General features: G+C 46.3%; 1 protein-coding gene across 17 annotated transcripts in view; it reads right to left on the bottom strand.

The window, feature by feature from the left end:
* The window catches only part of LOC5668367 (uncharacterized protein DDB_G0283357), a 135,089-nt gene that overhangs the window by 71,099 nt on the left and 41,742 nt on the right, over positions 1–22,248 (bottom strand). The window lies entirely within an intron of this gene.

The raw sequence follows: 22,248 nt of genomic DNA, 5'->3' as shown, positions 1-22,248 counted from the left end.
TTTCGGCCGAAACCAGCGTGGCAAATCGGGCTAGACGACAAAGGGAATTTTCCGGGACAGCTGAGAGGAATCATCTCGGTCGGGAAACGATCGTTACTTTTTCGCTCCCTTCCTGTGCAATACACCGTAGTACACTGCACATACTGCCGGGTGTCTGAAAGCCGGACTGCAACATCCGGAACGCATGATCTCATGCAAGTATTTTTAAAACACCACACCGCAACCGCAGCACTCAACACAACCATCGCACCATTCGCCCGGGACCATTCGTTCGCCTTCTCCGGGAGTGGAAAATGGAAACAGAACACACCAACCACACACCATTCGCGGGTGTGCGGGGTTGAGGAGAGCAGCATTTGCGTTAAATTCCAGCCCAAACCAACTTTGGAGCGCGAGTTTTTTTTTTTGAGTTTTGTTATAAATGGGTTTATTTTACAGCAAATGAAAATTCCACGCAAAAAGGTAATTAGTCGACCATTTGCACTGAAGTTTTCCTATCGCTTGGCGTGCACTTTTGTAGTGGAATGTCCGGGAAATATACTACAAAATCAAACGTACCGATCAGCTGCCCAAGAACGCACAACAAAGCAGCAGGTGCGTTACAAATTAAACGCATATTTTACAAATTGCTACCAAGAAGTACGTTTCAATATTCTGTGCAAAAGTTGCTCCAACAAGTTTTGAATGTTTTGCTCATCAATACGATTGATGCTCTCTACAAAGTGATGCGCCGTCGACACGCAATCGAGCGTGATTGGAAAATGAGCAAAAGTTTTCCTTCTGCGAGTTCCGTTTCAGCGCAGCGTTCCTAAGATATGGACCGACAAAGATGACTTTAAAATATGCAAAACATATTCCACCGTACCACTGGGCTACAAAACGACGAATGTTGATGGGGGGAAGAATCGAGCAGATCATGGAGTTTTTTTTTGTTGCCTCCCGATAGATTGGAAACAATTTCGCGTGTTGTTGAAAATTGGATCCGATTGGGATGATGCCGGGACGTTTTTCTTTATTTCCTTGCTCAGGGTTTTTTTTAGCTCAAGCCTTGTTCCGTCTTTCCATCGATTGGATGTAATTTACAAAACAAAAAAAGAAGCACACGAACCAAATCATCAGCTTTCGCGCTATTGAATCACGGGGGCCATTCACGTAGAAAGCAGGCGGAGAGGAGCACGCCGACTATCCCGTTCCGAGGGAAGCGACCCGGGGAAGGGTTTGCAGCTCAGCCCGAAAGGAAAATTGATTGAGTTCATTGGCAACGTTGTTGTTAATGCTGCTGCCGATGTTACTACTATTGATGATGGATCGATTTTGTGTGACGGAGGCAGACAAAAAAGAAGGCCCACGCCGGTTCACGAAAATGGGAAGAGAAAGTTGAGCCCAATGAATCGAGCGAGGAAAAAAAAGAAGACCTCTTTGAGATATAATTATTTTCGATTTCTATCGTGGTTTCCCCTCCAAAAGCCCCAAAATCACATTTGTTCATCTTTGGTTGTTTTGCTTCTATTTTTGCTGCTACTGCACACTAAAAGCAATCAATAAGTGGTGCACAGGGATTAGTTAACAGCGAGATAATTCACTTATCGGCCATCAAAAGATTGGAAGTATACATTCAGACGGCCAAACAGAGAGGTTAGCGTACAGAAGGATGAACAGGGGGAAAAGCTACCGATGCCATCCATTTATCATCTCCAGCCGATATGCATCAGCCGGTCGCCATTGTTGGGGAGTGACGATCAAACAAACGCCACGACACAAACGGGGCATCATGTCAATCGACGATTATTACGACGAGTCCATTAAAATTTACTTCCAGGTTCACAGCCCAGCAGAATCGTTGTCTCGGAGCGGACGGACAGTTGGCTAGGCCAGGAATGCCATGGAAGCGTAATTAAATTTCCCCCTTCTCTTCGGTGGCAAATAATCGACCTCGTTTAAGGATCGATTTTCCTGTTTTCCCTCCCCTCGGCTTGTGTTCCTGCTGGGACGCTTATTTATAGACCCGGTCGGTTGGCTCGACAGTGCCACATGTGCTGTCCATTGGAGGTGTCCAGTGAGCGTTGTAATGGGTTGGACTATCGACTGCAACTTTGCTAGAGAACCAGCTTGCTGGACAACGCGCTAGAGCTCTAGAGCGCTGGAGCTATAACAAGAGCCTATTTCCGAAGCGAATCTACCGCGGTAGTACTGTTCTTTGAACGCGTAAGGTAAGACCACGGAAGGTCCTCAGCCGTAGGAAGTCAGGCCCATATTGGACACGAAGCGCACACGGCCCTCAATTTCCATATTATTCTTATGCGTACGACACACTACGACATCGTAGATTAAGTGATCAATCGCTCAAAACTCGGAACAAATCACAAAACAATGGTTTGTAATGGTGGGAGACATGGTCGGTCCTCCAACTCCAAACCCAAACCCTGGGACGTCTAGGCTATTGGGACACAGGAAATTGTACCGTGTGTAAACAAACGAATTCAATCAAAACACACCCCTCCTCCTCGCTGGCTTTCCCTGCCATCCACCGCATCTTCCTCACTTTCTGCTGTTTAATGCATGAATATATATTTCGTACGAAGGAGGCGCACAAGATTAATGATGAATATCAAACGAGCACGAAAGCGCAAGTCCAGCGCTTTCCAGCTCATTGCTTGGTTACCAGCCTACGATGCCAGCGGAAGCCAACCAGCCAACAGCGCACTAGCTTCTCTGTGGATGTGCGTTTGAGCTGTTATTTTGTTTTGCTTTTTTATTGCGACTCTCGACGCTTTCCTTCGGGACACACGTAAGTGTTCCACATTTGCATTGAATATAATATTCACTGCTGCCAAGTGTGTGCGCTCGAATGCACATCCGTGGTGGGTGAATAATATTTCGATTAGGTTTTGCTTCGCAACATATTTGTTTAGAATTGAAAGAGATTCAGACGATACCCCCTCTGCGTAACTACTTTCTAATGTTGAAGGCATCTTTGAAAACGACGATCATGATCATTAAGACGATCGTCATTAGGTAGCTGCAAAACTTCGATCATTAAGCAATGTAACAATGCGACAATCGGGCAGTATCATTTAACCTACGTGAGTTCGTGGGAATCAAAACGATGCTCAGTCCAACAAGCGTAATGGCCATCGAAATGCGTCGAAAATTGCGTCGGCCCCAGAAAACGCAAACCCTCCGGGCCAGTGTTAATTCGACGTTATTTGATACGTGTCAAACAGTTCACATGGCAGGGCTTCCAAGGCACCCAAGTTAAGCATTGTACTCCGACGACTCCGCATCGCTTTCGAAGCGCAGTTTGGTGGGATCAACCTTCAGAAAAATGGATGGATCGAATCGGATCTCCCTCCATTACAGGGCTGAATGTGTGCAGGGCTGAATGTCTAGCAGTGTGTGTGTTGCCTAAGACCCGGAAGTAATTGCGCACTGCATGATCATGATGAAAAATTGCTTTTATTCATAAGTTGGTGCCACGATGTAAGCCACGATCTTCGAACAGTAATTACACCAAGAGATAGATTTTCATGGAGCATTGTGTCTTTGAAAACACAACCTCACAGTCAAAGGTTCTTCCCATCTTGTGGAATATGTAATGTAAACAAAAGCCCCCTGCTTTTTTGGATTCATTCCAATGTAACATGACCCTTTTTCCATGAGCTTGCCGCAGGCAAATGATTCTATGTGCAAACGGGCCTATGTTGTTGTGGTGTTTAAGCGATCCGATCGACGGCAAAAGAAGGGTACACCCGCTCGCTCTGCGCACTACCCTGAACTCCAGCTTCTTGGTGAAGGATCAAGTATAGGCGTGAAGGAAGAGAATGAGGGGGGGGGGGGGGGCAGACATTCCGTGAAAGTGATTCTCTGGTGCAAACAAACCCGCTCAGTGTCATCGTAAAAAGTGAATCTTGCTGGTCGTTTGGCTTCGCCTGAGGTTTGGAATACAAATGTTTATAGGAGCAGAAAATAAAAAAAAAACGAAGCGCAACGAAACCAAACTCCGTGTCTCTCGTGTGCTCATCACGTGTATCGACAAACACCTAAACACGCATTAAAAACGCTTACGTGCATAACACTGGGTTGGATTGTAAATATATACATCCAAACAAACCAAAAGACAAGGCACGATATGGTGACACATGAAACCGTCTGTATGTACGTGAGCACATTGGGGGTTGTTTTTTTTTTCTTTTGGAGGTGCCCAATTTTAGATCAAGATCAAGATCTGGAATGATGATATCGTTTGCGACACAATCTAAACCCCCTGCCCACCAAAGCCTATCCAGAGATTGAAATTGGGCTTCCGCCGTTTTTGGGGTTTCTGCACGTGACCTCATTATTACTGAGATTTCTTATCAAATCATGTGCTCCACAGCAGGATAAACACGCAAGCCGACGTGATATCAAAACAATTGAAGCCAATTTTAAAGCCTCACTGAAACTGAAGAATTCGTTTGGGGCGTGTGCTCGAGCCATAAAAATGTGAACAAACGACGAAAAAACAAGAAAAGAGTTTCGAGATTTCGCTCGTAATCAAATATCTTCCCCATCTTCCACCACAAGTCCACTACATCCCTCGCCCGGGAAAACCACATTCAAGTTTTCCTTTGCAACACAATCGTAAATATACGGCACCCGAATGTTGCGGATTTTATTCGGTTCAGCTGGTTGCGGCAGGGTGATGCTGCCGCTGCGGTAGTTAAAATAAAACTTTCAAGAACGGAAAGATTTCATCCCCACCCCATCGGGTGGAATGCAAATTTGGGGAATGTATTTTCTTTTCCAACAAAGCGCATTTTCTCGCCACGTGAATAACAAACATTAACCGGGTAAGTAACGCCGCACACTGTAAGGGGAACATTAATTTTAGCTATCTTACATTCATTCCGTAGGGGATTTCCAGCTTGATTGACTGCTGTGGAGAGGTTCGGTTGAAGTGGAATGTCTGTGGGAAGCGTTCGGGGAACCTGAAAGCCCCCTCCAGGTGGTAGCAGCTCTAACGTTGGCAGCATAGGACGCGTAAGCATTTCGCAAGATTCCCTGCCAATGCGGGAGGGTGGCGTGGGCTGTACACCTGTACGAATGTGTACACGGTATGACGATGAAAATTCAGCATGGGCAAGAAATAAATTTCACTCCAAAACCCCGGCTGGAGTGTAATTTGAGACGCCGCCGTCCTTCGGAGCATGTTTTTCTGAGCGTGATGGGAGCCAAACACGATGAAGGTCTCGCTTGTAAGAATCCAGCTTAGGCCCTGTTCTTCGTGTCCTTCACGTTAAAATTGAAGAAAAACGAAGGTGGAAAATTCTAAGTGGATTAGATTACGTTCACTCAAGGTAGTTGTTGTGGAGCGGCTGCCGTGTAATTATTTTGACCTGTATTTGAAACATTTGCACTAAGGTTAAGACATAGGATACTGAATATAATTTTAAAGAATTCGAACGTATACTTTTAGGCGCTGTACGTATCTTGCTGCAAAGAAGACAGTAAAATGCTTAGTTTTGGTGTTGTTCTTCATGGTTTGTTCATTAAGTTTGATTAATATGATACTTCAGCGATGGATTACAAAGATCAAATCCCTGCAGATTAATAAAACTTTAAAGTATTATAAGCAGTCATGAATTTTTAACCAACACAATATATTTGAGTGCCTTCGAGGACTTATCACAAAAAGTGTTGCATATATGAATATCCTTCCGAAAACTTCTTTGGTTATTACTAACTAAATAAGCTAACTGATCATTCTGATCACCTAACAAATTGAATTCTTCCTACATCTTTGGTTAAGTGGTTATTTTTCGCTCTTTTTTCTTCATCAACAATCATTAAATTTTAATGAGTCTGAACCTAGGACATTGAGAGGTTCATTCATTAAAATTTGAAATCCAGACTCATTGATACAGTTTGAGAATTAATTCAGGTCTACGAAACTAAGTCAGAGCAAGCTATCTCAAAGCAATTTTATTGATATTATTAAAAGACAATCGAAAAACACGTATACATCATATCCACAATACTAAAAAGTAAAATATTGTGTCGTTTTTAACCCAAACCAATTAATTATTCATTATTTGACGTAAGAATCAAGGCTCTACATTTATCTTCTTTATTCAAACTGTTCCCATAATATGTATCCATCACATACATTTCACATTTCCAATCAAACGTTGCAATGTATCGCGCTTGTTCGATCGAAATGTGACACAGCGTTGCATCAATATTGTAAAAAATAGTAATGAGCGGTACAATGCGTAAACAATGTACCGTGCGCGATACTTTGCCCGCGATAGCGTCCACCACACAATAACGCAACAGACAGACACGCACACACACACGTACATGCATTAATTATGCTCAAAGCAATCATGCGACTAATTATCAAGCCCGAAACCGAAACTCGAACCCATCAGCAGCACAGAAAGCTGGCGGTCTGGCGGTGTGTAGAGCAAAGGGGTTTGTTGGAAACATTCATTATCGGAGAAAACGCCCCACTACAGTGCTCGCGAACATGTGTGTGCGTGTGTGTGTGTGTGCGTATGTTGGATAAAAGGGCTGTTCTGGGCTGAACTTTTACACTCTTCACGCAACAGCGACGCGCGCTTGCACAAAGAGCTTGCAAATCGCATCAGCCCCCGGAATCGGTATATACCGGAACCAGCCAACCATTAATTGTCTCCGGTGACACCTGGGTGAGACGCACCCAATCTCCTCCTCTTCGCATGGAAACGAGGTGTATCTGTGTGTGTGTGTCGTGCTCCCTTACACCCACACAGCGCGAGAGTCAGCGTGCAGAGAGGGTGTAATATGGTTCCGGTGTTTAAATTATAGCATTTTTTTTTGTAATGGGAAAAATGATACCCACCATGAACCGTGTAACCAGTGACGGGGAGGGAAAACTCATTCCGTACCTTTCCCCTCTTTTGCGGAGTAGCTAAAGTCAAGAGCTCGCCAGACACACTATCATGTCACGGCTGTGGCTCTATGCGGAAAGCACACTGGACGGCCGGAGCATTAGCGGAGCGTTCGGGTGTGCTTCAAAGAGTATATAGCAGGCAAGCACCACTCAGCAGTGAGCCAAAGCCCCATTGACATTGACATTAATGCTACCGAAGCATCGCTGGATAGTGTTTTCCGCTCCCTCATCAGGCTTTTGTGCTCTCGGTTCGGCTAATACAAACACACACACAGACACAGATGCACAGTGCGCACATACTACTTGAGCTGAAAGGCTAACCTTCACCAACCTTTAAACAAGTCGACCTCGAAGTCATCTTCAGCTGCTATTGGAATGTAACCACACCCTGCTGTGTGTTAACCATTTCATTCATTTAATTGTAAACACCCGCGTACCAAGATGAGCGGTTTTACGCAATCAATCAAGGTTCCGCAACAGCGACAGCGCGTTATCTTGCCAACGGCGTGCACGTGTGCTTAACTAGCGCCGGCCAACGCAAGGGAAGCTGGGCCGTGAACAACACGCGTCGCCGTTGTCATGGCCTTTTCCGGCGTTTTCAACAGCCGTTGCACGGAAATATCCTTCACAAATAACCGGTTTGATTGTGCATCTCTATCAGTCACATGGTGTCCGTCGTTGAGATGACTGCATCGTACCAAACCGGTGGGAAGCTGAGGAAGGCGCCAGCAAAACGCTACCGACCGCTAATCATATTAGCATTCAAACGCGCGAGATTGGTGCACTAATTTGGCGCACAAAACAGACACACCACCCAAAGGCCAATCTCGCTCCGGGTAGCGTCTTGAGCAAGGGGAAAGCTCTCTCGGCCTTGTAAGCGAAACTACCAAATAAAGATCCAAAGGAGCATGGTGGGCTGCCGCCTCTTGACTCGCGCTTATCGATGATGGAAGGTGGGCTGTACGCTATCGCGCCGTTCTCGCCCCGGTTGGACGCCCTCGTGACATCGATTCAATTACGTCAATTACGGTGGTGAACAACGGTGGTGACAGGAGCGTTTTGATTCGTGTCACTCGTGTCAGATGAGCCTCGCTAGCGCAGCTCTTCATCCCTTCAGCGAGAGAGACTGCCCCCCTCAATGGATGTAGGGCGACAAGAGGAACCGCGATCGCGATGCCGGCGGGTAATGATGGCAATTATTTTTACCCTCTCACACCACCACCAGCGATGAGTGTAATCTCAGCACGTCGCAGACACGGTTCGATCAAGCGCTGATTTATTTTTGAACTCCGATACGCGATTCACGAGCCGGTCGCGCACACGACCGGAAGCGCGTTACTGTGCGATGACGCCATCCCCTGCTTCCTACAGGCGTCCCAAGGACGGTGCGGACAGATAAAAGAGCGATCGGAGGGTTTTGTTTTTAATAATACACATACACACACATAGAGGCATAGTTCCCCTGCAACGGTACCGGAATTCCAGCACCAGCTCCATATAAATAAACCGTTCGACCGGTCGGGGAGACGGTGCTGCCGAATGGTTTAGCCGTTTGCAGTGCAGGGAAAAGAAACGCGCGGCAAACCCGGGGCAGAGCCGCCAGCCGCATGTTAGATGTTCCATCTGGAGGGTAAAACTGATACGACCGCTCGCGCGCGCTGGTAGGGCGGGCTGGTCGATCGTGTTTTGCTCCTTCTTCTGCTTCCCTTATGCTCAGCGCCAACTCCTCGGCCGGCTCTCTAACTCGTCCGACTCGTGAGCAGACGCGGGCCCTAAAAATAGACGGCACAGCACTGTGCGCCACACAACGATTCGGCACGATTCGAAAACGCATTAATTGCACGGTGACAATTGACGTGTGACTAACGCGCCAGACATGCGTAAGCGATCGTCGTCGCATCGGGATCTTCGATCGACAGCGTGCAAATAGCAGCGCCAACGCTGGGTTGCATGTAGGCGGTGACGTGGTAAGGTGGCGTAGGTTTGTCGATAAGGAAGCGGGTTTCACCGTTGCGCGCGCGCGCCCGTCCCATGGCCATGGTGGCCTCGTTTCACACGATCGCGACAACCTATTCTTATCATGGAGCAACCAACGAGGAAGTTTGTCGCATGTTAATTTGCATGTTTTGTGTGCACGAAATCGGAACACCGCGAAGGCGCGATCGTTCGTCGTGTTAGAAGAATCGCAACGAGGCCGTGTTTGAATCCACACACACACACGGGTGCGCAAGTGGCCTTCTTTGCCATCGAGTGATGCAATTGTTCATTGACTCACCGTCACCTTTGTGAGTTGCTTCGTGTACGGCAACTGTGTTTAATTTTTCCATTCATAGTGACTCACCTAAAACGAGACGAAAAGGAAGAGAGAAAACATAACATTAGTGCTTGTGCGCGTTAGTGTTGAGTGTTTGAATTCGCATAACCTGGACAATTTCTTACTAATAAACCCTTTTTTTCTTCTTGTAATTTCTAAGCTTTCATCGATCTTGCAACGAAGCCTCATTATAAGAAAGAAAAATAGAAAGCATTCAACCCCATAAATCAGTACGCTGCGTCCCATCTGATCTACCTACCTACCCTTTTGAGTGGAGCCTTATCAACCCCTTGCCAAATTAAGGCGATCTTTAAATAATTTCCGCGATCCGCGAGAAAAGAAAAACATCCCCACACTGCCTCTTCCATGCTACTGGTTTATTTCCCCTACTTCCCATCCCTACTAAATTATTTTTGCCATTTTTTCCGTTCCCCATCATTATTGGCGAAACGATCAAAAGCGCATTTAGAAAAGCGCGTGTGGCTTCTGCTCTGCGCAACGTTCGCGCGTGCGATCATTTGTTTCGAAATAGATTTTAAACTTTCTAATACATATCATCACCCGCATGGGGGGGCGAGGGGCTGGGGGGCATATAATGGGGGTCTCAGTCAGCCAGCCAGCCCGCCCGCCGCAATTAGTCTAATCACGAGCGGCAGCAAACATTTGCAGCCTCATCAGTAGCAATGGCGGCAGCGAAGGTAGGGTTGCAATTTCGATGCGGGGTCGTCGCTGCCGACGCGCCCTGGATATGATGCTTCGGGGTGGGTTCGGGCCTTTCGAGCTCGGACTGCTTTCGACGCGCTCGTGATGTGCCACATCTTTGCCCGGGTGGGGAGAAATTATTCCAGCACCAAGATTCCATTTACAAACCCTTTCCCTTGCCTCCTCGCTGCAATGGCAATGCTTTCTGGAGGGCCACAACAAAAAACATCCAGCGGCATCGTGACGTGATGTTGCCGCCGTCGCAGCTGCGGGTTCGCTGCCTAGCCCGCCGGCCGCGGCGTGTTTAATTGACGAATTGAGCGTCCAGCGTAGCTCCAGATGATGGCGGTCGACAAGAAATACTTGGAATCTTCTTCTTTGGAGGACGTCCCGGGTCCGCTCCGAAGGGTGAGTTATGTCGAGTGCGGCACAACAGTGCCTCTCATTGTGTGACCCCCAACCGTGACAAAGTGTAAGAGCTGCAAGCTCTTTCTCCGCACAGGAAACGTCGGTTAGCCGTTTGCTTCTAGCTGAATTGAATTGATTAAGGTTACTGCTGGTAGTTGGGCCGCTCTGTTTTTTTTGTCAAGCCTTCACTTCAAACGCTCCAATAGAAATTGTAAAGAACTTGTTAAATTCAACCTAGCTCCAGCGTCGTGAAGCGTGCCCTAAAACCAGCTCAAGAAGCTGAGCTCAAGAAAACGCAACAGCAAAGAATGTGATGTGGAAATGGGGAGAAAGAGAGCCTACTTCAGCTTCGAAAAAAAAAAGAAGACATGCGCGTGTACAGGAAGCTATTAAAGAAACCGGTTCCCACGGACCGATACCAGAGGGCCTTTCGCGTTCCAGATAACACTAAACCACGCTTCGAGGTCCCTCACTTTTGCGGCCCGCGAAAAGCTGCGCATTTAAGGGTTTAATTGTAAACTAGCTCGCTTTATCGCGCTCTCGTTCGGAGCTCGATTCGACCTAGTGTAATAAAAAAAAGACTTTTTCAAAACCATGTCGAAACCTTATCAACACGCTAGCGGGACTTGTTCTGGAAGGCAAGAGATAGGCGATTGTGACAAAATGTCAAACCCCGTCTGCCTTGACCTATGACATCACGGCAGCACGATGGCTGAGAGCTAACCGATCAAAAGGTGGTAATAAAAACGGTTGCCCAAAAAAAGAGCTGATTTGGAAAGTGGACAGCATCACAACAACAACAACAACAACAACAACAAAACATCAACAACAACAACACCCTTTTACGGAGACGTGTAGCAGTGCTGTGCGTGAGTCATTTCGAATATATTTTCTAGGCTTATGGCTTTTACTGCCACTTTTTTTTGTTGTTGCTTGTTTTTGCTTCCTTTACGAATATTCATATCTCCGTGTGCTCGTAAAGTTGCTTTTTGCCACACAACTGCGCAGATAGAGACACTGTCCCATCGATCACAGTACTGCGAGAGCCCGGCGAATTAATGTCCTCCCCTTTCTACTACAGCCACCATCTCCCCTTCTCGCAGCATCCCACAACCCATGGGGGCATCAACTCCACATTCCATGTGGCCCGCGCAATTGCGCCACACAACAACAACGAAATTGGAACGAAGCTCAGCTCCAGTCCAGCAACAACAACAAAAAGAGTGTGCATGCATCAACCAGATGCACAACCTCGATAACCTCTCCCTGCCTACCGGCCAGTCAATGGGCAGAGGGCTATATGTGGAGCGCGATTGATAATGCCCCCGCACACACACACACACAAAAACCATACGCGCCCAACATGCGCCAACTCATCTCGCGCGGCACAACACTCCCGCGCTCGGTGATGATGTCACACGCGGCAGCTCGCGAATGAATTCTACATGGAGGCCAACGCGATGCTCTGTTTGTGTGGGGGCAGAAGAACATGGGCACACCGGTTGAACAGATGATGATGATGCTGGTGATGATAATGCAATTTAATATTCAACACACTCACAACACCCGCCGTCGGAAGGTTCAGAATCGAGCACAGTGCAGAACCGAATGTTGCTACATGTGGCCGTGGGGTTTTGTGTTTGTAAACAACTGGGCTCTGGTCGGGTTGGCTGCCTCACCATCCCGTTCCCCAAAGCCACAGACTGGCAGGCTCATCCGTTGCGTGGTTTCGTGGTTTGTGCTGGCCATCCGCAACCGCGTTTGTGGGGTTTTATTTTTCCAAAATTTTGTTCCAAAATCTCACCACACACCAACAAAAACCCGGAACCACGGCAAGGTTATTGCATGTGGTTCGCCCCCATCATCATGCCTAGCTGGTCAATCACACGTCAGGTTTAACCGAACGGTGTGAATTGCATGACGGTCCAATGCTAGCCAAAGTTTCCGCGAATATAACATTGCCATACTGGATTCAGGCTGAAATGAATGGGCAGCGAAAACCGTTCCAGTACCGGAACCGGATCGATAGTCAATCTCGATGGCCGTTGTTCGATCAAACAGAAACACACACACACACACAAGCACACATACATTTCGTGCTCGGACTGTATAAACGGTGTGCTATAAATTTCGGTTGCACAACCCCAGAAGGGCCATCGAGATCTCTTGCTTTGGCTAATCTCTCCACACTTTCCATCTGGTAAGAGAAGGTAACCTTCAAGATTTTCGCAAAAAAAAGTCCAAGGGTCATCCTGCTTTTAACCCCCCGCACAAGAAGATAATGCGAACGGTGTACGGCTGTTATGGTCACAAAGACACTCTGTCAGTGTGTGTGTGTGTGTTAATGGTCTTTTTTGGATAGGAAAAAATAAGATGAGAGAAAGCGGTAGGTAACGAACTCCGAGGGCAAAACTTTGGGGCAACCAAACTTTTAATTGAATCCAACACCGGTTGTGCGTGTCTCCCGGGACGGTACAGGACGGGGCCTTGGTCTAGCTTTGGCAAGGGGGAAATAATCTAAAACCCAACCCCAAGGTGAGCAGAGTGAACCAGAGATAACCAGTTCAACACCTCGACACGACCAACGGTGAGCGAACAACGTTTACCAAAGGTGGGCAATAAATAAAATATTCAAGGTAGTTTCAATGTACGATCTCTGGTGGATACTGAGAGCTCGTGCAAACTTTAAAGCTGTACATTGAGATCAAGCATATGCTGAGTGTTGCCAGTAACCGAGTAGAATGCATGTATTTGAAAGAATATTCAATTCCAATTCTTGAATTAATTGAAATTTGAAGTTGCCTTGTTTGAGGTCAAAATTGGACATCTTTGCAAAACCTTCTCCAGCGCTATTCTTGCAGTCCTGGAGCATCCAATCATATTACAATTTAAACTTGTCTGATCCTATTAATGTCAAGGGGCATTTAGCTCGCCAACCGCATCACAGTTTTGTGTAGGTTCCGGCCAGGTTCACAAATCAAATTAAAAACCCCGTATGTAATTTTGTCCCAAACGGATACACTGTGACATTTCCAGAAGGCCAGACGACCACGCACATTCCCCACACGGTCTTGCAGATCAAGATTCTTTGCAACAAACTGTTCCGTCCTGGTAATATGATTACAAAACTTGGGCTCACCCAACCGAGACACGGGGGTTGGTGAAAAATCTCATAACCTTCACCGGTGGGCGCTCCCGGTGACGTTACAGACTGTATGCAATCAAACATACAACACACATGCCCTGATGCTGGAGAGTTGGGTTGGAGCGCTCGGTGTGTTTCTTTCTACTGCCTACAACTTTCACCTTTGCGCGCCGGCATGGTTGCCGACTGTACCGAATAATAATAAAACACAGTGAGCAAATATTTGTGGTGAGATATTTACATCTTGAAATGGTTCACCTGTACGGAGAGCCGAGTGAGGAGATCCCTGCTTATAATTCTCGTTTCTGCACAGAAACCACACAGTCGTAGTTAAACTGTGTCTTAACCCATTGTCTAATCTTCGGCTAGGTCCTCCGGTAAAAGGGTAGAAACAGCGCTACGCTGCTGTAGCTTATCAGTATTCACAGAATCTGTTTGATCTGTTTTGAGTTCCGGTTGCCGGAACCGGCCGAAAATCTCCATTCAAAAGCGTGCGTTGATTAATTGGATGGCGCCGTATCGCGGACTTGCGCTGCAAAACCACAGCACTCCAATAGCCAACAATAAAAGGCAACTAATTCGACCTCTTTCGATGTCTTCGTATTGTCCGGGGCCGGATGATGATGATGAAAGCGCCAACATTACCATCCGGTTCGCTAGATATTGGATACGACACGTCGGTGACGACCACGAGCAGAGCCCTGGATCGTTGTCTTCCGTTTTTGTCTCTCCCACTTCCCACGGTACACACGCACCGCTACATCCGGTTGACATGGTACCAAAGGCAACCGCATGACAAGGTTCTTGCTTGCTTTGCATTCTTTCCGTTCGGCGTCCTTCCATCGGGGCATTCGTCCAACTCATCCCAAGCGAGCAGATGTTCGGTTCGGTCCCATAACATGGGTCGCCCCGAAAGTCTCGCCGTGTGGAAGATGTTCGCCTAGAGTTAGCCGTAGAAAGGTACAGTACGGGCAGCAGCCGTCGTAGCTATCATCTCAGCAGCATCCGCGTGCCGAGAGATGGAAAATTCATCTTCAACTTTCAGCTGGTGTCTGAGAAAGCGAGGCATAGAGGGTTTATTCACGTCTCGCTGTATCTCGAAGCATCACACATATGGTACCTCAACAGCAGCAGCAGCAGCAGCAGCAGAAACTTTGATTCCGTTTCGGTAAATGGCCTCTAACAAAGTAAGCTCCAAGTAGACAACATCGCAAGACATCAAATCCTCACACCATCATGGTGCTGCTGCGCACCAAACCCGGAGACTTTGGGACACCAAACGAAACACCACACGTGGCACGACACGTGGAGATTTTTGGATACCACAAAAAAAACGTCACCACCAGACATGATGCCCACAACGAGAAGAAAAAAATATAAGGCCAAAACTTTACCTAAGAAAAAAAGGAAATAAATACATATATTCATACAAAATTCACGCACCGCAGCCACACACACACCGCTTTGCCGAGTGCCATCGAGGGCTGGCAGGGCGTGAGAGAAACTGAGGATCTTCTGAGGAGACCCAAAAAAAAATAGCAAAACAAAACTCAGCCTCAGCAAGTCCACGGAAGTATGACACAAGAGCCTGCGAAAAAGAAGACGCTCGCGTTCGTTCGAGACGCTCGTTTCGCATGGGTAAGCAAATTTTTATACATTTATCTTACTCCCAAGGGGGTGCTGGCAGTGGGCTGCCGCTTACTTATCAGTACGGGCGGAGTTGGCGTTGGCGTGAAGAAACAAACGAGGAGGACGACGACGAGTCCAGGGGTGCCGTTGCTAGCGAGGCGCAATGCTTAAAATAGCCACTACAACTTAGCGCCATAATGAGAATTAATTTGTTTATGCGCCCGATTGTTTTACCGTCCTCGCAGCCGTTCACTTTCCCCCGCTGTAGGAGGAGATCCGCGAGCAATGAAAAATAAGGATCTAACGAATGCAGCTTTTGCTTGTGCGTTTTTCCTTCCCTTTTGTGTCGCTGGTTGGCTGGTTTGTTCGCTTTTTCCCCCCCATCTCGGCAGCAAACCAACGGAGAATGCAATTTGTTTTGCTACAGCACACAACTGTCTAGCGCGTAGGTTGGAAATACTGGCGTGTGCCCTTGGCGACCGCATTTTGCACTTGCCCTGCGAAGAGAGCACGAGAGTGGGCCGACCGACCCTGCCTTTGGAATGCAGCGCGATTGAACGCAGCTGCGCCCAGGTGGTGGTGGGCCTGCTCCACATTGCGCGCAATAATAATGGTTCACGTGATATCGGGTTGTATCAAATACGGGCAAAAAGCAAAAAAGGGGTGAAGGTGACACGTGGGAATGTCAAATTACTGTTACCTGATAAATGGAGTCCTATTTTGAACCTTGTCCCTGCACGTAAGCACTCACACCTGCAACGGGTGCGTTCGGTGTTTGAGGTCATGTGTGTAATATTTAAAAAAAAAAAAGGAAATAAGTTGCTCTGTTACAATGTTAGCCAAGCGAATCGAATGGGTTGGGCCCTCCTAACTGAAAGTTTCCCACTCCAAAAAGACAAAACATCAATTAATAAAACCGAAACTATTGCCAAACACTGCACACACACCCACGAACGAGTGAGCTGATTCTGAAGGTTTTTCAAAATAAATAGTTGTGAATAAATGTATCCTTCAACCTCTCCCTCACAGCCCAGCACAGTCCACAGTCGGTATCTTTCTTCTGCATTTTTCACTCAACATAGCACAGAGCTTAAACATCAATTAGTACGATCATCGTTCGCCGTCCATCTCGTTCGCACCGCCTTCGACCAGCGGCCACCACAGTGTGAATGATTTATCAACTCAATTTTCTAAACCACCAACACCGCTCGGGGCAGCACCCGACCGGATTCGCGGGAGTAGAGAGGGTGAGAGTCCGATCTCCTTTCACTCTTAATGAAAATCCAAAAATTCAAGATGGGAATTTGGTTTCGCGGCCGTTCTCCACCCAGCATCGCGTCTCGTAGACGCGTTATGGGAACAACATCGCGATGAAGGATTATTTCCATTGCAATGATTTATATCGTAGCCACACTTTTTTTTCTCTAGGTAAACATTCGGCGAAGGCAAAATGTCTAAATCATTTCGTGTTGGGGTGTTGCGATGACTAAGAGCCAACCTTGGAAAGAATGTTTGATACATTTTTTACATTCTTTTCTATCGGTGGTGAGTTGTTCTGATACGTTTTGTAGAGGAAATTTCAAGATGATTATGATATCTTCGATAGGAGATAATCTGAGCATTACATTTTTGCCAAAGTTCTTAGTATCTATCACATATTACATGTATAGAATGAATTCACAAAGCTGTGGAGTATAAGACATGTGGAATTAGATGATGAAACAATAGTGATTTAATAGCTAGACGCATCAGGTCCTACTATAATGGAATGTATTTGATTCTTCATTGGATAGCTCTTTAAAAGAATTGGTTAAACTCCAAATAACGAACAAACGTTTTAGGTCAAGGCCTCCCCTTATACCACTGCGCTATCAGTGTCTTATTGATTACCCATAGCAGGATTATCACTCCTGCATGGATAATCACGGGCATGTTGTTAAGCCATACAAGTTGACAACTGTACCCCTACTACTTTGCTAAAAAAAACTGCAAAAACTACTTTGCTAAAAAATCTGGCTCAGTTGTAGTTCCTCCAAGAGGATGATACTGGTAAACTCCTCTTAATCTAACTCAGGTTTGACAAGGTCGGAAGTATTTTTGCAAATATATTTGGAAGCATCTCTTATCATAGATTTTAAGAAACAAAAAATGTACGACAGAGATACACAACTCATGGAAAAAACGAGTCCAAATGAAATACAATGACAATTCCTAACATTCTTCATAGAAATTCCCTAGCAGTGTGTCTCACTTCTTATTAGGATGCAACTAAAACCTGAATACGGTCAGTTATACTTGTAGAAATGGATGGTTGAATGGTCCTACATTACGAAGAAGAAGAACCCAATATATCTGGAAATGCCCACTTACAGTCATCAATGATGAGAGAATCTACTTTTAATCCTCCAGGCTAATTACAAACAGTGAATTCTTCCAAACAGAATTGGATTGTTCAATTTTGAAAATTGAGAAAATCGGGTGATATCACAAAGTAATCAGAAGTAAGACAATGACACCATTTAAATTCACAAATGCATTATATAAAACTAAATAATGCAAGATTTTTTAAAAATTACAGTAAAATTAGTTTCAATTCAAGAAGTATTCAATATAGTCAATTTTTCAAACAGAAAGATACAACTTTCTCCAGTCCATGCATTGGGACATCAACTGAAAAGGCCTTCTAGCCTTTAACCTCCCATTCCTGAAGGCACCGAAAAATTAGATTATTTGCTTACAGCTTATAAAAAACGCTCCTGTTTGAGTTTGCGCTTGAAGGGAACGAATTTCCGTATTTCACACCGGCCGACAACGTTCCGACATTCACTATCAATATTTTAGAAAGAGAGAGAAAGAGATATAAGACAGAGAGTAATAGAGAGAACGCAACGGCGTCCGTTTGAATGATTATTAACTTTTTCACCTCACCATTCGAAACCCCTCGCGCGCACCGTTTCGGACAGCTCCCCACATCCTGTTTCCGGTGCCCGGATACGCTCTATTACTGTCGCAGTGCTGTGCTTCCCACCGTACCACAAATCATTCTTCGGCGCTCGGGAGGGGCGAACAAAAAAAAAGTGCGCTCCTATGCTCCGTTCTCCGCGATTGGCACGCGATGTAAATTCGATTTGGCACACAGGCGGCAACGACACAACGCATGAACCTGCCCCCTGTAGTAAATATTTGTATCGACCGCCTGAGGGCCATCAGGGATCAGGGATCAGGGAAGGGGAGGCACACGCCATTCTCAACCAACATCATCATACACACTGTTGCGCTCCTACTGCCACGTTAGTCGCGTACACTTGCGCGAGCTGCCGAAAAGGAAGGAAGTGGCGTGTGTGTATTTTGAATGTATGCCAGAGAGCGCATAAATCCTATGACACTTTGCGGAGACGATGGAAATCGCGGAGGGAAGGAAACAAAATCTCCTGCCTCGAACCGGGGACTTCGTTTTACAGTTGCAAACCGCGCCCTTTGGGCGTTTTCGTTGAGCATCCGCGGTGAAAAGCATCATCGTCGCACACGGTGAAACGACAAATCCAATCAACTTGAAGACTTGCTACACACACACACACTAAAGAGCACCGCAATTCCTGCAGTCACGTGCGCGTGCCATTCTGCTTTAAATATTAATTTCATCGCTCCACATCCTTGCAAACTAGTTGCAATTTTCGTGTTTGGCAAACGGCCCGAAAGCACGCTGAACCTGATCGCAAACTGATGGCCCTTCGCCCAGCAAACCCAGCCACGCAGATAAAGCCCCGCTGGTGCGCGCGGCAAAAAAAAGGGCGGAAATAAATTTCATACCTCGAACCGGCCCGGCGTGAAGAGCGTAATTAGATTCCGGTCGCAGCACAACCGAGGCTGGAAAATGGGGAATATTATTTCACCCGTGCGGTGAAGAAAAAGGATTGCTTACTGTGCCGTACCATGGGTGACGAATGGGTGTGTGTGGGTGTGCGATTCTGTCTGTCCATTCCCGGTCAGACTAGACGCTTTGGGGCCCTCTGGACGCACAAAAAGGCGCTTTCTGTCGTCGCATTCGGTCCGATGCTATCGATTTTCTCATCCCGCTCCCATGCTCTCTCTCTTACGGTTCAGCTTTCCGTCTGACCCCTGTTCGAAGCCGGGATCCAGTTTCGGACGGCCACTGGCTACAGACGAGTGCACACACCAGACGTATGCCCAGTGCATACCCCAAAATGCAGCTGGGCTGCCACTTTTTTGCCAGTGCCGAACAGGGAAAAGCTCCTCTTCGTTCATTTCACGTCGGAAAACCCATTCGGAGGGCGGAAGCGTTCATGCGCCCTTGCAACGTGAAGCTTCCCCTGCTTTTTTCGGGGAAAGCAAGGGGTGGATGGGGAGGGGATGGTTGGGAAAACTTAAACCCCTTCCACACATACACATACACACAAACACACACGGAGGAATTTTAAAATCAGCTTTACGGCTTGTGAGCCATTGAGGTGCGCGTACAGTGGAGGCAGTAAAAGCAAAAACACAAAGCGCCACATGAGATAAACGCTTGCTAAAGTGTGTGTGTTCTGTGTGTATTTCTTCAGTCAGCAAAAAAGGGCCACAATCCCGTTACACACCGTCGAAGCACATTAATTCAATTAGTGACGGTCGCTGCTAGTACGGCGTGCGATACGGAAGAAAGAACGGAAGCGGACTAGCTGCTTTAAAAGTGTACTTCTTCCCCCCCCCCCCCCCCCACACAAAAACACACACACTATTATGCCAAAGTTGCTGCTGAACTATGTGTCTGGAAGCGGGCCCTGCTTAGCATATACGGTGGGAAAAGCAGCAGTGGAAAAACAACATACTACGTACCCCCTGCCCGCCTAAATAGGGGAAGGTTCGCGTGTGCGGAACGTAAAGTTCACGCTTCAGGTGACGACGGACGCAGTGTCGGGCTACGGAACCATATCGGGTGGTTTTTTTTTATTACAGGAAAGGGCTGAAGATAGACAGGCCACTGAACTAGCAACATCCTATCCACCTCCCCCCCCCCCCGCCGCATGTGTTATTTTGGCTGCTTGCGGTGGTCGAGACTGAAAAGATAAAAGACATTCGGACCACGGTGAACTGGAACTTCGGTGAAAACTTTCTGTCCGTCCCCCGACCTTCTGAGCGGTTCAACAGCACCGAAACACGAAGACAGGACTTCATTACGGGGAACAGAAAGGTGAATCAAACAGCTGTCCCATTGGCGCATCGTTGACTTTGAAGAACGTTTAATCGAAAAGTTTTGTTTTACAGTGGTGTACTAAATTAATGAACGATAACTTGTACTGTCTGTTAAATGCCTTCCAATAGCCATGAGCTTTTGGCATCAGTTGTGTTGTCATTGCTTTGGTTGATTGAGTTAATAATGCACTCAATTTAAAATAAGTTTTGATGCATTATTTCGGTTCTTTTCAAGTACAAAAATATGCATAAAACTAAATGAATGAAGTATCAAATGTTTCCAATGTTAGATTAGAGCAAGTCTATCTCCTAATAGGCCTAAGCGGTCCCATGCTACAGTCGTCAACTCAAACGACTCAATAAAATGTCCGTCATAAGTTCAACCCTAGAATTGAATTCAAGTCGTCCCCTCGTTGCAAGGATTTGACTATCCGCTGGCATATTTGCGTAGGACGTTCGGCCAAATAGAATAAGAAGAAGAAGAAGAAGAAGAAGAAGAAGAAGAAGAAGAACTCCCAATGGAACTCTAATTGGCCAAAATTTACTTTTCAACTGTTTATATGCAGCCCGAACAGGCTAGAACTTTAGAACACTAATTTTGCTTACAACAAGTAGTGTTCTAAAGTTAGCTTTTGTAATACACACTTGTTGTTTTAGTTAAGCCCAAGAATCACTAATTACTGTAATTATGTAATGTCAGTACTATATTGGCCAGTATAGACCATCTATGGGTCTATTGAGATGAGGAATAAAGTATGTCCGACACTCAGTGCGTTTATGCATGGTTTTCTGAGATTTTGTTATGCATTAACTAGAGTTTTTTAGCAGGAGCATAGATAATTAGTGTTCTTATTGACGTGTGAAGAAAGGTATAAGTGGTCTACAGATCTGTTCAATAAGCCTCAATAAGCCTCAAAGTCTGAAGATAGGATCGAACCAAGTGTAATAATATTACATTTTTAAAATCCAAATCAATCCTCAGAAAGATTTACTATCGAATGAAATCAAAATTTTCAATCTAGCTTCTAGAACTATAACTGATCATTATATTTTCAAAATAACACCTCGAAGTTGAGAGAATCATCACTCTAGTAGGTCACTGTATTTCACCCTTTTCTGGACTCGTGGACTGTTTCTGTCCGTAGGGTGATTTGGGGTACAAAAACAAGCACGCAGGGTAGTTTAAACCAGGGATAAAACACATTTACCACTCTCGTTAAGCAAAAGGAAGCGACTTGGCAAGTTGTTCCAGGTAAAAGCTCCCATCATTCCCCTCCGTCACAACGAGCAGCATAAGCAAACAATGCCCAGTGCGGATCAAAGTTGTTCTCGTGTGTTGCTAACAGGGTAGCGCGGCCGCTCGATGCGGAGAGCATATGTTCCCAATCGAAAACATCGATCGGGCTTTACCGAACGTCAACGCATCAAGCAGGGTGCCTTCTTTTCGACCACAAAACTACCCCGCCCCCACCTTGAGAAGCCTCTTAATCTTGCTTACTTTTGCCTACCGACCCAAACAAAAACCTACCCCAAAAATAACAAAAAAAAGTTGTCTGGTTTCGATCCGAGGAAAGGCCCCCAGACTAATGGTAGGAGTAGAATCGTTCCACTTGGGCGCTGGCCGCAAGGGCTTCCATCCATCCTCGGACCCATGCCGGACGAGTAGCGGAGCCGCCAGATGTGCTGTTGCCCTTCTCTCAGCGACCTGAAAGCGCCCAACCAAAGCCAACCGAAACATTATCGTTTGTTTTTATTTGTGTCGATTGTAAGGTTCGGGCACCAGAATTTGAGGATTCATCAAGGAAGCGTCTGCCTTCGAACATTTTTTATTAGTGCCTACCAGTAGCAAAAAAGGGGTATGTTGTGAAGGACCATGTTTTCTTTACAGTTGGTCTATAAATTGGTTCGATTATGGTACAAGCTTTGGCAGGGATCTATCTATCC

This window comes from Anopheles gambiae, chromosome 3, assembly GCF_943734735.2.
Source record: "Anopheles gambiae chromosome 3, idAnoGambNW_F1_1, whole genome shotgun sequence".
Classification (NCBI taxonomy): Eukaryota; Metazoa; Arthropoda; class Insecta; order Diptera; family Culicidae; genus Anopheles; species Anopheles gambiae.
The sequence above is the reverse complement of the archived record's forward strand: the minus strand, read 5'-3'. Positions and strand labels throughout refer to the sequence as shown.